The sequence below is a fragment of the Ochotona princeps genome, chromosome 8 (assembly GCF_030435755.1).
Source record: "Ochotona princeps isolate mOchPri1 chromosome 8, mOchPri1.hap1, whole genome shotgun sequence".
NCBI classification, from domain to species: domain Eukaryota; kingdom Metazoa; phylum Chordata; class Mammalia; order Lagomorpha; family Ochotonidae; genus Ochotona; species Ochotona princeps.
In genome coordinates this window covers 54,812,310-54,832,422 of record NC_080839.1, presented here as the reverse complement: position 1 = coordinate 54,832,422, position 20,113 = coordinate 54,812,310, and the positions used below count along the sequence as shown (strand labels likewise).

The 20,113-nt window shown below is 46.3% G+C and overlaps 1 long non-coding RNA gene across 2 annotated transcripts in view; it reads left to right on the top strand.

Moving 5' to 3' along the window:
- The first annotated feature begins 4,149 nt into the window (after positions 1 to 4,149).
- Positions 4,150 to 20,113, top strand: part of LOC131481014 (uncharacterized) — a 169,726-nt gene continuing 153,762 nt past the window's right edge. The window contains exon 1 of one of the 2 annotated variants that reach the window (XR_009245990.1): positions 4,150 to 4,286. This is a non-coding gene — a long non-coding RNA (uncharacterized LOC131481014). The remainder of the gene's footprint in view (positions 4,287 to 20,113) is intronic. The other variant, XR_009245989.1, reaches the window with a different exon arrangement.

Here is a 20,113-nt window from a genome sequence, read left to right as displayed (position 1 = left end):
GTGTGTCCTGCCAGACTAGTCTCGCAGTTGCCCTCAAGGCCAAACCATGAGAGCCACCCTGGACACTGCCTCCTTGTTGGAGGTTCGTGTACACCTGGCACAAGGAGTGCTCTGCAAAGTCCTACAGAAAGGACCTTCATCAGATTGGCTTCCCACTCAAGCAGGGCTAGGGACATGTCTTACAGGGTTCCCTACTGGCTAAAGGCAGCGGAGTGGGAGCTGCGATACTGCTTGGCAAAGATCTACAGGCTAGGAGGCCAACATTTCTTAAATATACAGGTCATTTCCAAATTACTGAAAATCCTCTCACTTTTCAAGTTGGGATTTTAGAATTTTACAGTGAATTCAGGACTTAGGCAAGCAATAAGGACCAAGCAGACACCAGTTTGGAACTCAACAGCACTTTAAGGAAAGAAATGTGCCTGTTGCTAAAGATCTGACTGCTTATTTCTTCTGGTTTGTGGGGTTGTGTTTTGTCTCATATCCCTTTAAAGGGTGAGGGCAGGAAATTAAAGATACCAAATGAAGATGTACAGGCCCAAGACTGTCACGCTTGGCTCTGATGCCAAGGCAGTTATTTCAGGCCTCAGCAAAGGCCAGGCACAAACCCAGAGTGTCAAGGCAACGAGGCCAGGCGGGGCTTGGGTCATCTGTGGTTTCCAAGGCCTCCATGCTCACTCCTTCTCTCTCTCCTTGCCTGGAAGCTCATTTGACAGCAGGTGGGGCAGGTACAGGACCAAGACCCACCCCAATTTCCCCAGGCAGAGCACAGCGCTTCCAGCCGTTCCCTCAGTGCTGGAGGCTGCGTTGCTCCCAAATGTATGCCAAACACAACGATTGCCAGGGCCCAAAGCGTGTGGCAATGTGAATGCAACACCCATCCAGACCTGGTGACTGGACCCCACATCCTCTACCTTGCGATGACTCTGCAGCAAGGGCACAGAGCAGCCCCACTTCAGCCCTGGGCAGTCCTCATTCAGGCTCTGGCAGGACTATCTTCCTGAGTCTAGAATCCCCAACATCTTCAGCTAGTCAACGCCTTTATTTGTGGTATAAACTGTTCATGGGAACAGTCCACACTGTGCATGCGGGCTGCACTGCAGAAGGCTCTCACCAAATAGAATACAGTTATGTACATGGGATTCCCTAGGCTGGCAATGACTATCATTTTCCTGTAGGTGGTGGGACAAAATGAGTTGTTGGCTAAGAACCAACAACCACAACAAGAATTCAGTTTAGTAGCTCTCCTGCCCCTCTGTCCTAGTCCAGATGGTGGTGAGGGGTCTGGTATTTAGGATAGGGTCCTACAACTTGAGCGAAAACCCTGACTCTGCTACTGATTTAGCAGTGTGACCTTGGCCAACATCCTAAATCTTTCTGAGTCTGTGTTCTTATCTGGGAGAGGAGTGCAATATCCGGATCTCACAGGAGATCTACGAATATTCATTGAGAGGACTTGCTAACAGCCACCTGGGCCAGGCAGGGTTTCCAGTGCCTACAGCTTTTACTTTCTGCAATCCTCCAGGCAACAAAAGCATCCCAACTTTACAGCTAACGGATGAGGTAGGTACCCAGGCTAAGTCACCGCCCAGCTGTACAGAGCTAGCACATTTGCAAACCCTGCTGTCTGACTGGGTGATTCTTTATAACCTTAAGGTTCTTTCTCATCCCCTGAAACATCCCCTTGACAAGGCCATAGGACTAGCTGCTCACCCGTGCATACACTGTTTTATTAAACTGCATGTTCACATTCAGGTATGTTCCCTATTGTGTAAGTTTGAATAAGTAATGTAACTGGTCTGTCCTCAGTATCTACACCTGCAAAATGGTTACATGACTCTTTCCTCTTTGACAGAATGAATTAGAAGGAACAGCTGGCATCTAGGATGAGCTCCTTTCGGGAAGTACTTGACTCCTAAAGCAAGATGCTCCGAGGATTCCTGAGCTCCCAGGTGTGGCAAAGAAGAGTCTGTGGCTGGTTCAATCTACTTGTTTCAAGCAGCTATACTTTATGTCTGGTAAATACACTGTTTAAAATAGATTTAAATTTCGAAAAGAAAAAAAAAATGGTCCAAAAGTCTTTGGTGAAAAAGAAATTAGTCTGGGCTTAAATGAAGCCAGGACCTCAATAATTAAAATACTGATGGAAAGAAATCAAAGCAATCTTCCTGGAGGTTTTCCGAGTTCTGAATCCATCCCACCCTCTGGATAAGGACCCAAGAGCATGTGGAGAATTTATAGCCTGCTCAAAATCATGATGTGATGCAGGTTAAAGCAACTGTGGCCCCAAGGCAGGCTGTGGAATACCAGAACTCTATGTGAAAAAGGCCAGCTTTTGTGAATGTGTTGGACATGAGACACAACACCACATTGAAGGGAAAGCTGGAGCACAGACAAGGCGCACTGGCTCCTGGGAGCCCTTCTACAGTAACTGTACAGGCTTTGTATGTGGGCATCTCACACCACGGTGAAATGTGCAATACAGGGAGGAAAAAATGCAACACTGGTTACGAGAGCTTCCCTCCCGCCCTGTTCCACTGAGATTCAGTGTGAGGCTCAGGAAAGGCGGAGATCGTCATCTGTCCTGCTCTTCAGTTGCTGCCCCCCGAGCAAGCCGCCCACTGCACCAGGGTCCACTCATGGAACTCATCATGCAAATCTCTCACAGATGACACCGCTGGAAAACAGCGTTGGCCATGGCTTCAGAACTGCTTCCACATTTCCTCTCGAAAGTTCTTATCTGCGGGCCCCTAAGGCTGAGTGTTCAGTACAGCCTTGACCAGAAACCTGAACCATGCCCTGAACGCAGCAGTGGCCTCAGTGTAGCATTGCTTTCCCAGGTGATAGTGGTTAGCATGTCACAACTGCCGCCAATGTACTGCTGAATGCTTACCTCTGTGCTGAAAAGGGGGGTGGAGACACTCCTACACACCTGTGCAGCTGACGCTGAACTGCTCCTAAGAGTTCAGACCCAGTACAGGTGTTGTCAAAGACAAGTCTTCAGGAACTATCCAGAACACAAGTGAAGTTACGTTCACTAGCAGGTAGATGAAAGTTCTTTTCTAAGTCCGGACATTGTATGAGCTGTTTAAATTCACTTAGGGCTACACCCCGGCATTGCCCTAGCTTCCCCCAGGAGCTTTGGGGCCTTTCTTTTCCCTCTGCTGTTCAGAGAAAGCCCCAAAGGCTGGCCTTGCCATTAAAACAGGAACATCTGCTGCCTTCCTAACTCTTGTCCTTTCATACAGGGTAGCGCCTCTTAAGAAACTCCAGGCCACGGTCAGGGCTGAGTGGGGGGTGGAGAAAGACTGACTCCAGTCCCCTCCCACTACAGCCCCCAAGCTGCCAGCACACATCAGCAGACCACTGCCCCAAATACACCAGAGCTGGAAAGAGTCACACCGCAAAACACTCCGGACACGCCTATTCCAGTTCCCGGCTTCATTCACTTTTTTTTTTAAAGATGCAATTACTCCTCTGTCAGCCTGGGCGGCACTCTGGGGCTTTTCCTCCTTTCAACACAGCTGCGCTCCCGGCTTTGATGCTGCTGTCCACGCAGCCGGTCCCAGCCACAGCCTGGCTTTCAGTAATGTAACATTCAAGTGCGTATTTATTTTTAAACTGACCTCTTCTAGACCGTACGGTATAAAAGGAGGTCCTGCCAAAAAATATGCTACTTTCTATTTATAAGATGAAACACATGCCTCCCGAAGTCGACCGGGGTGGGGGTAGGGAGACTGGAGTACCATCATTCTTAAACAACAAAAAAGACCGACCAGATTAATTAGTCCAGTTTCCAGAGGAGGGTGGCGGGAATTTTGTCCATGCATCCGCGTAATTAAAAAAAAAAAAATCCAACGGTCAGATGCAGATGGGCAAGTTGGAGCCTAAACAGGGAGCACCTGGCCTGCAGTGAGGTGGCTGAGCAGCACGCCGCATTCGCTCGCGGCCCTTGAGCCGGCTCTCCACGAGAGGCGCGCACTAGCCCCGCGTGGCTGGTGCTCGGATCCAGCGAGGCAACACGCGCTAAGAACGGTTCTGTCAATAGCCGCGAGGTGCAGCGCCGCGCCGCGGCCCCACCCTGAGAGCTGTGGGCACAAACGCCGCAGGAGCTCTGCGCCCTGCTCGGCGCGCCGCCCGACCTACCTCCCGATGGGCCTGATACCCCTCCTCGGTTCCTCTGGACAGCAGCTGGGGAAGGCGAGGCCCTTGTGGGTGCCCGCCCCTCCGCCAGTGGTTTTCCGAACCCAACATCCGCGCACGCCCCGAACCCGCCACAGCCACGGGTAGGACAGACCCACAGCCAGGTAAGTCAGGAGGGGCCCTGGACTACCATCGACTCACCGTCAACCGCCGAAGATCCCAGCCGCTGGCCTCCGGGCCGGGCGTCCCGGACCGGCGCCTCTCCCGGGTGCTCGCCTTGCCCACTCGGGCGCGCAAATCCAGTCGGTGGCGCGGCGCCGGCTCACCGCATTATCCGTTTGGAGCCCGCGTAAAGGAAGTCCTGGCCGACAGTCAGGTCTCGGGGTTGGTTTCCCCCTCCAACAAGCCAGGGCCCTGCCGTAGAGCTCCTTACCCACTCGCGCCCAGGCCGGCTAAGAGGGAGCGAGAGAGCTAGCGAGACTGAGCAAGCGGCCGCCGGACCCGAGGACTGAACCTGCGGAGGGCGGGGCGGCGTGAGGGCGGGGCCGGGCGCGTGGGGCGGGCCGAGGCGGGGCGGAGGGCGCGGGCAGCCCCGCTGACCCTGCTCGCCTTGGTACCTGCGCCCGGGCCCAGGGTCTGGGGGGCCAGCAGTCGGCCGTGGGCGCACGCGCGCGTGATCACTGGGCGCACGGTCGGCCGGCTCTGGGACAATGGGTGCTCATTGTTACTCCCTAGCGCCACTCCCGTAGGATGCGGCTTCCCTCGGAGGAAAGAAAAGTGGGCACAAAGCAAGAGCGTGGGCCGCTCGGTTCAAAGGGAGGGAACCCGAGGTGCAGCCGTCTCAGCGCGCGAAGACAATAGCACCGCGGAGGCACTGAACCGCGGGCGCTCACCTCCCTGCGTGCCAGGCAGCCGACCCTGCCGTGTGTCTCTCCTGTGCGATGGCCGAGCAGGCGACCCACAGTGAAGGGAGACCAGCCTGACCGCTCCGCCCCAGCCGGGCCCCTGCTAAGCTCCCGGGTCACCCGCAGCCAAGGCTTTGAGGAAGGTGGGGGGGATGAAGAAGGGAGGGTCGCGTTTTGTCCATTTCTAGCGCGCACCGGAAGAAGCTGCCGCCAAAACCCGGAGAACGGATTTGGTGCACCCAGGGCTCGCGACGATGCATGTGGCGCACGAAGTGCCGCCGCAGCGGCAGGGTTTTCCTGTCCACGGGGAGGCGTTTCCTCTCCTTCAGGGTCCGGCAAAGAGATTTACTTAAATCTGGAGCCAGCGGGTGGCGGCTGTCCCTAGACGCCCGCCCTGGCGCAGGTGGCGCAGCTGCCGGGCCGGCAGTGTAACATTCCGCCCGTGGCGGCACCTGCGCCCGCCGGTCAATCAAGCCCTGGCTGCTACGCGCTCCGCCTCTCCGTCGGCGGCTGCTCTTGAACCCTGCTAATTAAGGTTAATTTTTAAAATCAGTCTCCGTTTCTTCGTCCCACGAGTCACCGGTCCGCGAGGGGAAGGAATGGGAGACAGGAAAAGGGTGGCGTTTTCCGGCTGTGAAGTCCCCGCCAGCGCCATTGGCCTGGGGAGTGGTCTGGGACCCGGAGGAGGGATCAGACTTGACCTCTGCCTTGGGTCTCTTAGGTTGTATTGAAATCCTGGCACAAAACAGGGCCTCTCCAGGGGACACTGGCTTCCCTGGGAAATCTGCTTGCTTGGGAGTCATCTTGGCATTGCCTCCTGTCTGTGGGAAGCCTTGAATTGCTCATTAAGTCACCTTTGTCACATAGGCCATGGCCGATGTGATGATGTGGCTGCAAAGGAAAAGGTCCGGGAGTGTTGTGGGAAGAATACTTGAGCGGACTGGGAATAGCCTGGAGAAAAAAATAGTTGTCACGTCACATGGTCCTGAGGTTGGAAGTTAGACATAAAATTCTCTAGGGGTGATGTTACAAAGTGGACCAGCAGTGTGTGCAGATAAGAGACCCATCCTTAATGTTTGTCTTTCCTGACAGCTGCGCCAGCTTCCCTTGGCAGATACCTAATTCTACTCCATATTCCCTAGGATTTCACTTGGGGGTCATATTTCAAAATATATGCTCTCTCTGGCATTAATGTATATATGCTATATAGGAATTTATTGAAGAAACACTAAATGTTACCGCCTTACTTGGATAAAGGGTTTTTAAAATAAATATTTATACCTTGCTCTCATTACGCTTGGTATTTTTATGAGTACGAATCGTATGTGCATATTTTTATAAAATATCGCATGAAAAACTTATGCACACATAAAGACATTCCTTCCACATCTGTCTTGCGCTTTTTTATTTATTCTATTGTTGGCTGCCATTAAAAGCAGTTTATTTCCACAGGGCTAGATAAATAACTTGTACAACATGTGCAAGTGCAGAGCAGCAGGTTGATTGAGCGATTGTCTTTATTCTAAAACCCCATTTTCATTTTTCTACACTCTTCTTTGTCTTCTAGAAGCTTTCTCTTTTAGCGTACATTTTTGTGAAATTAAGACATCATGGACTGTTACCATGGTGTTGTATGGTAAGCTGCTGCCTGTGTCACAGGCATTCCATATTATGGGTACTGGTTCAAGTCCCGTTTGTTCCACTTCTCCAATTCCCAGCTTGTGGCCTGGGAAAGCAGCAGAGGATGGCTCAAGTCCTTGGGCGCCTGCCTTGGAGGACAGGATGAAGCTCCTGGCCTGGGCTTAGATCAGCTCTGGCTGTCACAGCCATTTAGGAAGTGAACACTCTCCTTCTTTCTCTAACTCTGCCTTTCAGATAAAAATAAATCTTAAAAAAAAAATTAGCATCTGATCTCTTTGTAAACAGTAGTCAGCCGTGGACAATGTGACAAAGCTAGCTTAACATGCTCTCCTAGACCTAGGGACAACTCAGGAATGACTCTGGGTGAGCAGAACCTCCTGGAAAGCCGGTGTCCCCTGGAAGGGCTCCTGTTTTGTGCCAGGATTTCCATACAACCTGAGAGACCCAAAACTGGGCCTAACTACCACTTCCACACCTTTCAGTGCCTGCTGATGGTGCTTTGATTTCTCCTGGCTACTTCAGTGTCTACATGGTTTATTTGTACTGTCCATCTCCAGTGAGAAAAACATGGCCTTCTATGGCCTTATCCTTTCAAGTGAGTGTACTCCCTGTACTAACCACCATGACTTTTAGGTTTGATCTACTTAAATTTCAGTGTTAAGGATTCTAATACTGGAAGGAAAGGCTTTGCGCTGAGTGTTGGGGTAGATTGAGTTTCGGGGTTTTGAGATTCTATTTGTAATTTTGGAAAGGTTTAGCCTTGATGTCGCTGTCCCGCAGCCATGGACTTGGTGTACGGAGCCGATAATAACACACGTGGACCCTGACTGATGGTCAAAAGCTGTAGTTTATTAGTGGCATCAAACTTTATACACTGAGGGCCATACAGGATAAGGGAGGAAGTATTGAGATCATCAACAAAACCATCAATGCTTTTGTTTGGAACTCTTTTGTCTTGTATATTCCACCAGGTGTTCTCATATACATACTCTCCACTCAACTGTTCTTATGCAAATGATATCCAATAAGGTATACAAAAGGTAGCCATTTGGTTATTCTCCTCCAAATATTATCCAACCAACTGTAATCCTGTGCTCGCTGACCTTCTATGGTCACAATGTCCTCCTACACCTTGACAAACTGTCAACTTAGCAGACTGATTGTAAATAACAGCATGGAACAGTTGTTTAGGCTAACAGTGTAATATTGGCAATGGTCTTGTCCAGAAACTTGCAGTCTGCTTATAGCACAGAGAACAACATAGCAGGGTGTACAGGAAAAGCAGACCAACCTCTAGATACCAAGTGTGGTCCAGGGAGGAGCAGCACCAGGCTTTAGTCCTGAGCTGTGGAACTGGAATTTCATTTTAATAAAACATCAATGATGTGTATGTATAATTTGAAGAGCACTAAGAGCAGGAACTCTCTGCCATTTTAAGTGTCACAAACTCATTTTAAAAGTAAATTTTTGGGCCCAGTGCAATGGCCAAGTGGTTAAAGTATTCGCCTTGCATGTGCCAGGATCCCATATAGGTGCCGGTTCTAATCCCAGTGGCTCTGCTTCCCATCCAGCTCCCTGCTTGTGGCCTTGGAAAGCAGTCGACCTATGGAATTGTATCATGAATAATAATAATAATAATGATAATAATAATAAATGTGACTGTGCTTTGAAGGCGCTAATTCCATTTTGAGCTTTTCCTTTTAACACAAGTTCTCTCTGAACCATGGCTGCCTGATAGTCATTGCCTGTGCTGACAACTGTGAGTTGATAGGCAAATGAAGTAATTGGGGTGCCACGCTTTTCCCTCCAAGGTTGACATCTGGAAGACAAGATAATATAGCTTCTAGGTTGGTAAATACCAGTGCCTTCAGACTGGCATTTGCAATGCATCTCACTGTGACTCTGTAAATACTCACTGGGATGAGGCGTCAGTGAAAAGCCACTGACCACCAGAGGCCACCTTCCAGGGAAGGTCCTTTACTTCACTGCCAGCAGCTCGGTGGCAGTCTGTAGCCATCTGAGTGTGACCTGAAGGGTCCAAAGGTTTTCTCCATGGATGTGTGGCATTTAGCTTGTACGCATTTTGTTTCTGTTACCTCCCCCACCCCTTTGCCTATGCTTCCATGTGTTCCATTTTCTTTCTCTGTTTCTGTGTGCATTGCAACAAGCTAATGAGCCGTCTATCTTGCTGGGCTTATCATTTGATGAGAGGGTAAAAGACACTTCCCCTGTATGAAAAATTGAAGTTCAAATTGTCATAGATAAAGGGGAACCTGGCCACCCTGGCCGGTGAGTCTAGCATGCCACTCTCCCTTCTCACTTGCTCTGTTCAGCCTCCCTGAGGGCTTGCCTGGCCTATCCTATCTGCCTGGGGGCACTTCCTCCCCAAATCACCAAAAGATTTTCTTCCCCTCCCACCCCCATTCATTAAGGTCCTCATGTCAATGACACTATCTAGGAGAGGCCCTTTGAGGAATGGCAGTCCCACCCACATTCCCTTTCTCTGAATAAAGAAGGAAGCCTAATTTCTTCATTACCTGGCATTAGATCTATTTGCTTAGAGACCTCAGTATGACTTACTCCCTTTGACATCTGAACTTTATTTGCTATCCTGTCTCCTGTACATTAAAAAAAAATAGCACATAGTGGGTACTTAGTAAATATTTATTGAATAAATGATCTCAAACTACAACCAGTACTGACTGTAAAAGGCTTGTTTACAAATGCCAAAGCTATGTGGTTTCCGTAGTGTAGTGGTTATCACGTTCGCCTCACACAAATGCCAAAGCTACAGATAGTATATTGAACATTCCTGGGACATAACACACATATGTTGGGGCAGGGTTGCCTGTCACTTCTCTGTAGTGGAACTGAATAAGAAACACTAAACACATGGAACACTTTAAGGTCAAACATTCAAACACATTAAAGTAAAATGCCCCTTTCTTCCATGTGTAACGCATAACTCTTCTGGTGAAGCTGAACCATGTTCGTGTGTACGGAGCTAGGGTTTCCCTCCAAAATGCTACATTCAGGCCGAGTCTCTGATGTGTGTTCTTGATTATCCTCCTCAATTAGAATTAAGTAAAAATGTGAGAGAAGCTGGAAACTTAGAACATTCTGAGTATTACAACCTGACTATTCTCCTCCTTGCTACTGGACTAACATTTTACCAGCCCTGGAATCCTAAGCCAATCCGTGCTAATGAATTTGATTGATTAATCGTCAAAGGCCAAGGCACTTGCTAACCAGTGGTTTCCTTATGAATAAAGAAATCCAGGTCACATCTTGGTTAGAAGAGTTTAGCTTCCTGTAATCAAACGTAACAGGAAGTGGTATCTGAGAGTACATTAGCATGCAGACTGCAGGCCTGGCATCTAGTTCTGAGCATGTTAAACAGTCACTCACTTTTAACCACCAAAACAGAGGACAGTTTAGGTATTTGTATTAGCTCTTGAACTCAGGCCAGCACCAATTTAATTTGTCGATAAGCTTTTTGTATGTGGATGAATATTTGATCCTGATTGTTAGTGGAAATCAGTGCCCAATAAATACCGTTAGCCTTCTAGGCTTTTGGAAATCCTTTTACATCATCTGATTTTATCCTCATTTTACATTACTCTGTTCATGTTGGGTAAGCGTAGCATTTATGGCTGATTTATGCTTTTTCTCTTTTCAAATTGGATTTGAGGCGATGTTAAAGACTTTAGTGTGTAAGGAGTCACCCACCCCTCTCTAGTCTTACTGAAGTAGAGTTGTTTGGAGTAATTCTGATTATATTTTTTGTGATATGCTGTTTTGCCAGATGCCTGTATTTCCTGCCTAATTTTCTTCAAGTTTTTGCTTACCTTCTAGCTGTTAGAGGCTGTCTACTATTCCCCATAAATTATCACCCATGGTCCTTTTTTTCTTTCCACTCCGTTTACTCTTCCTCATGGTGTTGGAAGGGAGGTGGGCTAATAAGCAGTTAGGTCAGGTCCTGGCTGGAATGAGACAAGGGGAAATCCCTTAAAGAATGGAAAAGATGTTTGTTTCTACTTGGAAACTACCTTTAGCAAGAAAAAATAACAAATGCCACTCTCCCGAGTTTCTGGTTTTAATGTGAAAATAGAAAGAAGTGTCCTATCCCACCCTCCTGATGGCTTTTAATTTCCTCATGAGTGGGCTAGGCAGGATTACAGTTCCAGTAAACTGTTGAGTTTTGTCTTCACACTCTGATTGATTGTTAAGTGTTACTCTGTTACCCCTCCTCCACCAAATTGTTTTTAGAAGACCCCAGAGAAGATCCCAGAGAAACTTTTGCCACCTATAAACCAGGGAAACCAGGCAGAAAGCCTTCACCACAGATTACTCTTGGCATTGAATTTGGGCTTCACATCATTCAGGACAATGAGAGAGAAATGTTTGTGGACCAAACTACTAAGTTGATGGTAAGACAGCCTTCAAGAAACACCGAAAGTCATAGTGAGATGATCAACAAGTGGAGACATACCTTGTGTTTAGAGTCATCAGGGTAGCCTGAATAGTGTGTCTGATTCCTGGAATTCCCATTATGTTGCACTGGGATGGGTATGTGGTATGGGTACACCCTGGCATGCTACGGCTCATTCAACCCAGGGTAGTGGCATCCATAGAAGGTGTCATGAGGCTCCAGAGCTAGATTTGTGAGCTAATTAGCTCCTGTAGGTTTTAGGCAGTTATGAAGGACCTGAACTTCATCTTTGGCCTCCCATCATCTCCTTTTCCTTGGTCTTCCTCCTCCACTTCTCTGTCCCACTGCAAGTGACTTCCTGCTCTCTCTTATCACAGAGCCCTGGTTTCTTTTTATACTTATCATATGCCAGTAGCATCATTCACCATAGAGTAAGCCATTTATCTCTTTAGCACTGTACTTCAGAAGCTTGCTCTTTGGTCACTGATGGACGAATAGTGCTAAATTCAAAGATTGCTGTGTTGGTTTTCAAGGAGAGCAGATTTGAGAGAGAGAGAGAGAGAGAGAACACATTCTGGAACCATAGAATCAAAGAGCTGAGAGTCTAGTTATCTGGTGGAGCAGTCTGGCTAATCAACAATCTATGCAAACTTAGACTACCACTAATAAACTCACACACTGCTTGGGAGATGTGCTGCCTTCCACAGGGCCCATGCCTTCCTGAAATCCCTGAGGACTAGGATTATATTAGAGGAATGACCAAGTCTCAAATAGCATTCTCTTCCTTAATTGCTTTTTTTTTTTTTTTTAAAGATTTTATTCATTTTTATTACAGCCAGATATACACAGAGGAGGAGAGACAGAGAGGAAGATCTTCCGTCCGATGATTCACTCCCCAAGTGAGCCGCAACGGGCCGATGCGCGCCGATCCGAAGCCGGGAACCTGGAACCTCTTCCGGGTCTCCCACGCGGGTGCAGGGTCCCAATGCATTGGGCCGTCCTCAACTGCTTTCCCAGGCCACAAGCAGGGAGCTAGATGGGAAGTAGAGCTGCCGGGATTAGAACCGGCGCCCATATGGGATCCCGGGGCTTTCAAGGCGAGGACTTTAGCCGCTAGGCCACGCCGCCGGGCCCAATTGCTTTTTTTTTTTTTTTTTTTTTTAAGTCTGTTGTCAGGCTACTGACCTAGTTAGCTATAAAGGAAAGCAGGATTTATAGAAAATCCAAAGATGAAAGTCATATCCAGATTTTCAATGGTGAGGATTGTGCAGACTTCAAGTAAAAACTATATTCACTAAGTTTTGTGTTCTCTTAAACAAATCTCCTGTTTTAGAGCAGTTTAGCTTCAAGGAACAAGTGAGTAGAAAGAGCAATATTCCCACATACTTCCGGCCTCCGCAGACACATAGCCTCCCCCACTACAAGACCTTGCCCCAGATTCGTACCTTGGCTAGAGTTGATGAATCCACACTGACACATTCCTGTTCCTCAGTTTGACAAGTTTATCCCATCTTCCTCAATTGGAGTTTCCCCCTCTCCTGACACTGCAGCAGATTTCTGATTTCATATAATTTTGCTTTGCTTATGGTCCTGTCTGTATGGAAACTCTTCTAAGTGACACAAGAATTGAGGTTAACTTTTCCTCATTGTTGTTACCCAATAATGTTTGACAGCAGCTCAAAAGATTTTGAAATGTTTCTGGCCGCCACATGACTACCTTGCCTTTCCTGGCCTTTCTGCCCTGTATCTCAGAGGGGTGGGGATGTCCAGTCAGTAAGAGGAGGTCAGGGCTCAGGGCCATCTTGCTGGTTACTGAGTCCTGGTCGCCTGTTTCTCAGTAGAGCAAGTGAGAGCCTAAAGAAGCGTAAGTTTCCCTGGATCATCCAGGTAGTAGCAGAGGTGCCTGATGTAGATGTTCCTTCTGTTTTGCTAAATGATTTTGCCTGTCTGCAAAAGGAGTCTCATTTCTGTGAAGGTTAGGAAACAGAAGCTTGGAGTTGTAGCTGTGAGAGGGCAGTAGCGCTAGTCAGTCAGCTTGTGATCTGAAGTGGGACACCTGGGTTCAGGTCCCAACCCTCCATCTTCTAGCTGGGTGATTTTGGTTCCTTAGAGGAGCTCTCAAAACCTTCATTCTTAGCCATCAGAAAGGTAATGGTCAAGGAGGGTTAGCATAGAACACATCTTGGGAGTGACGTGATGATTAAATGGAATGGTTCTTAGGACTGACCAGTGCATTATCAAACCACAAAATGTATGCTTGATTCTGTTACTCCTACTCTTGTCACACACAAGTAGTCTTACTCATTTCTGTGTCCCTGGGATTGGCAGGATTTCCATCACAGAGTCTGTAGATGAATCAAACTTGAGGAGTGGTTTAGGAGAAAGGAAAGTACATACCATGAAGCAAAGGAAAACAGAACATAGAACACAACACAGAGTGATGTTAGGTTAGGGGAGATCTCTAAGTATTTGGCTTGTCAGGAAAATGGAAAGACTTTTTAAAAAAGTAACATTTACATGGCTGGAAAAGCAAATGACAGATGCTCTACCTCCAGAGAGGGGAGCTATCAAGTAGGTGGTCATGTAACAGGTGCACTTGACATGCTTTGTGAAGCATGAAGTACAAAACAGGTGTATGGGAGCCATCAATATCCAAACACACACCTCACTTGCATGTGAAGACACAAATGTTGCTCTAGGCATATGGAAAGTTTTAAACTGCTCAGACCTCAGGAACTGGAGGTCAAGGGGTGAAGCCTAAGGGCATTGTCAGGGAGCCCCAGTGAAACCAGGCCCAACAAAAAAACTTAAACAGGGAAGAGCATAACAAGCATGTCTTCTTACTAGGCTGCTTTAACAACTTTAGACCTTGCTGAAGTGAGAAGGGATGACCCTCTTCTAGGACTATTTAAGGCCTAGGGATAGTCCTAAGGAAAGTCCATTTTTCATATGCAAATCGTCCAATCCAGTGATCTCACCCCAGCCATCTCCTTTATGTGGCTGTCACTGCAGAACCCATCTCTCTGTTCTCATCATCCCAAGATAGGGCCAGGAACCAGATGACTAGACAGCCCCTCTGCCCCAGAACCTGCTGTAATGATTCAAACCAGCCAATTCTTACCATGTTCCCTGCCTTGCTTCTCCTACAGTAACCTCAGTAAAGCCCTCTCCCTAGGTTTTCCTTTCTCTCACTTTCTCTATTGACTGACAATGGTGCTTCTCCACGTGGTCTTCCATGGTATGTGCAGCCCTCTGTTGCAGGGACTCAGTAGGTATAAGCATGTCTTTCTTTATGACCATTGCTTCTGTGTCTGTCTGCTTCAGCACACCAATTCAAACAAACCCTAGTCACCCTTCTCAACAGGAACCACCCAGAGTTTCTGGGTTACCTCCTCCACCCAGGTGACAGCTTTTTCTTCTCTTACTGAGCGTGTCTATATCTTGGCCTAGAACTTGTATTCTCCTGTGTCCTAAGAAGTTATTGTCTGCGTTCCCTCACCTCCATGGACTTATATAAAATATTGGCTCATCCATCACTTTTTTTTTTCTCATTTGAGAAAGGGGATCATCAGAGTAAAGGATAAGTGGAGGAAACAAGTTAGTGGCTTCTGCTAATGTCAAACCAATAGTAAAGGATGTTAAATCATGATAGTTTCAGTGATTACTTTGAAATTTACTGTGCGTTGCTGAAATGGTCCATTTTCCATACCATCATTAGTTATAGTTCTTTTTTTAAAGATTTATTTATTTTTATTGTAAAGTCAGATATACAGAGATGAGGAGAGACAGAGAGGAAGATTTTCCATCCAATGGTTCACTCTCCAAGTGGCCACAATGGCTGGAGCTGCGCCGATCCAAAGCCAGGAGCCTCTTCCAGATCTCCCACATGGGTCCCAAGGCTCTGGGCCGTCCTTATCTGCTTTCCTAGGCCACAAGCAGAGATTGGATGGGAAGCAGGGCTGTTGGGATTAGAACCAGTGCCCATATGGGATCCTGGCATGTTCAAGATGAGGACTTAACCACTATGCTATCGCACTGGGCCCTTATTTATAATGCTTACCTACATTCCTGCAAAAGTAGAATCTTTTTTTTTTTTACTTATTAAACTTTTTATTTGGTGGAGCAATAAGTCCTTGACTGCAATGTAAATTTAAAATGTTATCTCAAAAATTAAAAAAGAAATGAAGTAGAGTGGGAGAGAGGGTAAAAAGAGATGAAGGAAAGAAATACCATAATATTCTCAAAATTGCATCTCTGAACTATATTGAGTTTGTTAAAGAACAAAAAAAAAACCCTAAAAATAAAATATTTAAAGATAAAACAAAAACTATTTGGAAAGGTTGGGGGTTATCAGAATGGAATGCAAGGTACCACTGAAGAATCTATATTGCCAGCTATGAACAGAGTGTGGGTAAAAAGAGAATGATCTGAGAAGGAAATCTCTTAAGATCAATGCACAAGGGCCTCTTCAGGAGTGCTGTAGTTTACACAGCTACTTTCTATGAAGCTATGAGCTAACAGTCATGGAAATGCAAACTGCACACTGGAACTGAATAACCAAGTGGATGGCTCAGAGTGGGAGCTGGACTCCTCATTGTAGGAAGAGAGAAGATACACACAAATAAGAGAACAGGCCAGGATCACCCATGTGATCCTATTGGGTTGGAGATATCAATTCACATTTAGTTTATTATAGAAGTAGATAGTTTTATAAAGTATGTTTAACAACATATGTAGTATATGACCAGCACTCCCTAAATTGTCAAGGTCATACAACACAAAGAGAGCCTTAGAAACTGTCACAACAAAGACCAGTCTAGGGGACTATGACAACTAAGTGGAATGTGATATCCTGGATGGGATCCTGAAACAGAACATGACATTAGGTGAAAATTAAAGACATCTGACTAAAATAAGGAAATTGAAAATAATGCATCAGTATTGGTTTACTCACTGTCACAAATGGGTGATGCTGATGTAAGACATTAATAGCAGGTGAAAATGGATATGAGACTAGAGAAACTGTTTTTGCAATTTTTCTTTTCATGTAGAACTGTTTTAAAATAGTTTGCTTTAAATACAAAGTTCTAAGAAAAAGGAAATGCACCTAATCATTAGTTAAAATTTATTTCTGTCTTAAACTCTTTTTGTTATACAGTCTTGGAATTTTTTTTAAGGTTTATTTATTTTTATTGAAAAGTCAGATATACAGAGAGGAGGACAGACAGAAAGGAAGATCTTCTGCCCACTGACTGACTCCTCAAAGGGCTACAGTGGCTGGAGCTGTGCCAATCCGAAGCCAGGAGCCAGGAGCTGCTTCCGAGTCTCCCACATGGGTGCAGGGTCTCAAGGCTTTGGGCCGTCCTCGACTGCTTTCCCAGGCCACAAGCAGGGAGCTGGATGGGAAGCAGGGTTGCCAGGATTAGAACTGACATCCATATGGGATCCTGACACATGCAAAGCAAATACTTTAGGCACTTGACCAATGCACTGGGACCCAGTCTTGGAAATTTAAATTAGAATATTTATTTGAGAAACAGAGACTGAGAGATAGATAGGTAGATAGATAGATAGATATAGACAGGCAGACAGATGTTGGGAGGACTGCTATCCACTGATTCATTCCGCAAATCCCTTCAGCACCCAGTGAGTACAGAAGGAGACTGCAAGAAGCCAGGAGCCAGGAGCCAGGAGCCAGGAACTCAGTTCAGGTGTCTTGTATGAGTGGCAGAAGTCTAATTATTTGAGCATGGCTCTGTCTCCCTGGAATTAGGACTTGAAGCTGGAGGAGAAACCCAGGTTTTCCAATATAAGTCGTAGGTGCCTTCACAGCTGGTCAAACAACCACTCCTGAAATCAAACTTTTAAGATAATAAATAGTTACATTTTAAACTCATCATAAATGAAGAGCTCAAAAATTTTCAAAAAAGTCATAAACAGTGCATAAATCTAGAGGTAAATGATAAAACAAGCAAGATCAAGTTTATGTACAAGCTGCCACTTTGGATGCTAACATCCCATATTGGAGTGCCCAAAAGAGTATGAATTCAAATCCTGGCTGTTCCACTCTCTGATTCAGCTTCTGGCTAATGTAGCTGGGAAGGAGGTGGAGATGGCCCCAGCATTTGGACCTAGAACAGTGGGAGAACAGGATGGAGTACCTGATTCCTGGCTTCAGCCGGACCACGCCCAGCTGTTCTAACCATCTGGGGAGTGAACCAGTGGATGGAAGATTTCTCTCTTGTCAGTCTGGTTTTCAAATCAATCAGGGTTTTTATTTTTTTTTAAGCTTAATAGTCTATATTATTTTCCATACTAACAGTAAAGGTTTATTATTATACTAATGTGCTCTATATTGCTGAAATGAAAGTATGAAAGTTTATGAAAAGGTAAACAGTAAATGAGCCATTCTCTATTGCTAAATTGTTTTTGGAATATGCTGGCTTTGGAACATGCTCAGTAGTGGATGATTTGGGGTCTCAAGTTAATGAGTGGGTATCTTGAAGTTTTGTTCATGATGGTTTAGGAGGTGGCTGGCATGCTGTCGTGCTTCTGGGGGCTGACTTAGGAGCTCAGATCAATTTCAGAACTCGTTTGTAAAACCACACAGCATCACCACGTATTGGTAGAGTTACATTAAAGCAGTGCTCTGACAAAATCTTGCCAGTTAATCACTTTGTAATGTCTGACCGCCTATGTTGAAATCTAGAAATGACAGACTCATATGCTCACCATCCCTGAGGACATGGAGCAGCAGAGATGGAGGTCTCTGGCCACAGTGGCTGGTGGATGTGTGGGATGACAGAGAAAGGAATCTCTCTGCAAAGAGGGCACTCAGCACACTTTCCCCTACATTTTCCCCCCCTAACACACACACTCCCCAACACACACATACCCTGGGTGTTTTCTGTTTATTCAACAGAAATTTACAAAAGTGATTGCTATATGTATGATTTTTAACAGAAAGTATGGACAATGAAAGAAATGAATTAGACACAGACCTTGCTGATGTTGCCTCAAGGAGGTATAGAACAGAGGAAATGGAATTTGCAGTGATGAATAGAAAATAATATTATGGAATATATAGGAGACTGTTCCATTCTCTTCTGCCAAGGAGAGTCTGTGGGATCAACTTGGGGCCACTTTGGATAGTTACAGCTTTCGCAGGGACTGTCATTGTGTCTCACTTGTGTTCTTTGTGTATACCCTCTCCTTGGATCCAATTAGTCACCAAGTCAGATCGGTTGTATCATTTCAGGTGACTTCTCAAAACAGCCAGGATAAGATGCAAAATACTTAGCTGGGTACAAAATAATTCTACCCTGCCCTGGCCCTGCCAGCTTCTCCAGCTTTATGGCCTATTACCTTCAGATTTCAAATACACTGAGTTATGTGGTATGCTAAGGTACTGCATGTTTTCTTTCCTTTTAAGATTCATTTGTTTTTATTGGACAAGCATGTTTTACAGAGAGGAGAGACAGAGCAATCCTGCATCTGCCAGTCCCCTGCTCAGATGACCATGATGGCTGGAGCTAAGCTGATCTGAAGCGAGGAACCAGAGAATTTCCTCTAGATCTGCCATGCAGGTGCAGTGTCAAGACTTTAGGCCATTTGTCCTCCTCTGCTTTCCCAGGTCATAAGCAGGGGGGCTGGATGGGAAGTGGAGCGTCTGGGACATGAACATAGGGGATGCTGGCATTTGTTGGTAGAGCAGTAGTCAGTTGTGCCACCACGCTGGCTCCGTACTGTAGTTTTTCATCTCTGAGTGAGCAGGCCTGTCTGTCTTTCTAGAGTGTGCATCTGATCACCTCTGTACACTTCATGGATTAGCAGAAGAGAGGTACTCCGGGGTCCTTTCCACAGGGCAATTCTCCTCCTCTGTGTGATTCCAGCTCCTGGCTCAGTTCCATTGATTATACCTTGCAATGTACACTCCCCACCCTTCGTTCATGCTGTCTTACTCATCTTTCAGGGCTGCTCTTGGGTAGCCCTCCTCCCCTTAGTCAGAGTTAATCGTCCCTGTGCTGTGGAGTCATGAAGACTTTGTTTATTTGTCCATTATGGTTGTGAGTTGCCTCTGAATTGCATCAGTTGCTGGCCTATTTTTCCCTAGTTTTTCACCTGATGGCAAAGCATTTCAGACTAGGCAGTTTCTCTTGGTCTTTTGTTTTAGCACAATGCCTGGCACAGCAACTGTTGATTAAGATAATTGACCTTTCTGCAGTTATTTGCCCCCCTAGGCAACCAAACATCTCAAGGCAGAGGCATAGGCCGCTCCTGCTGGCCCCATTTCAGTGCATTGGAACAGGAATTTACAGCATGTTTGTTTCCTCTCTCCCGATACCTGTTCTACATTCATGACCAAGCAGAAAGATTAAATCTGGATCAGAATCTGAAATGTAAAAAAGGTGACTTGTCAAGCACACCATTGTTTTCGGCTTGCGCTGGCAGAGAAGTCTGGACTGCACATTCCTGGGACATGAATAATATCAGTTGTGATTACACTTCAGTATCTCATCCATCATTGTCCCTGGGAACACTGAAACTAACCTAATTAGGAAATGTGGTGAACCCTCTGTTGGGGATGCACGCTCGGAGCATAGGTCCATGGGCTCTCGCCGACATGGGTGGGGCACACTGAGGGTCACACTCAGCTTTAGATTCTGCAGGGCTCTAGGGCAGACCTAGACCATCCAGTCCGCATTCCTCAGGTAATCACCAGGAAGCCAAGAATGCCTGTGCATTGAGGAAAAGATGTGAGGACTAACACATCTGTCAGTTTCAAATGGGTCTCAAGGTTTGATGAAGTGCCTGGCTTTCCCTGCCTACCACATTTTGGTTGTTCACTAGCTGTGCCTGGCCTCAGATAGGAGCTCTGTGTTTGATATTGGCTATTCCACTCTCATTGGTTTTGTTGTTGTTGTTTGTTTTTCTTCTTAGCTCTTAGCATACACCAGATGGCTGTATTTTCTTTTCTCAAGAGCAGACAGTG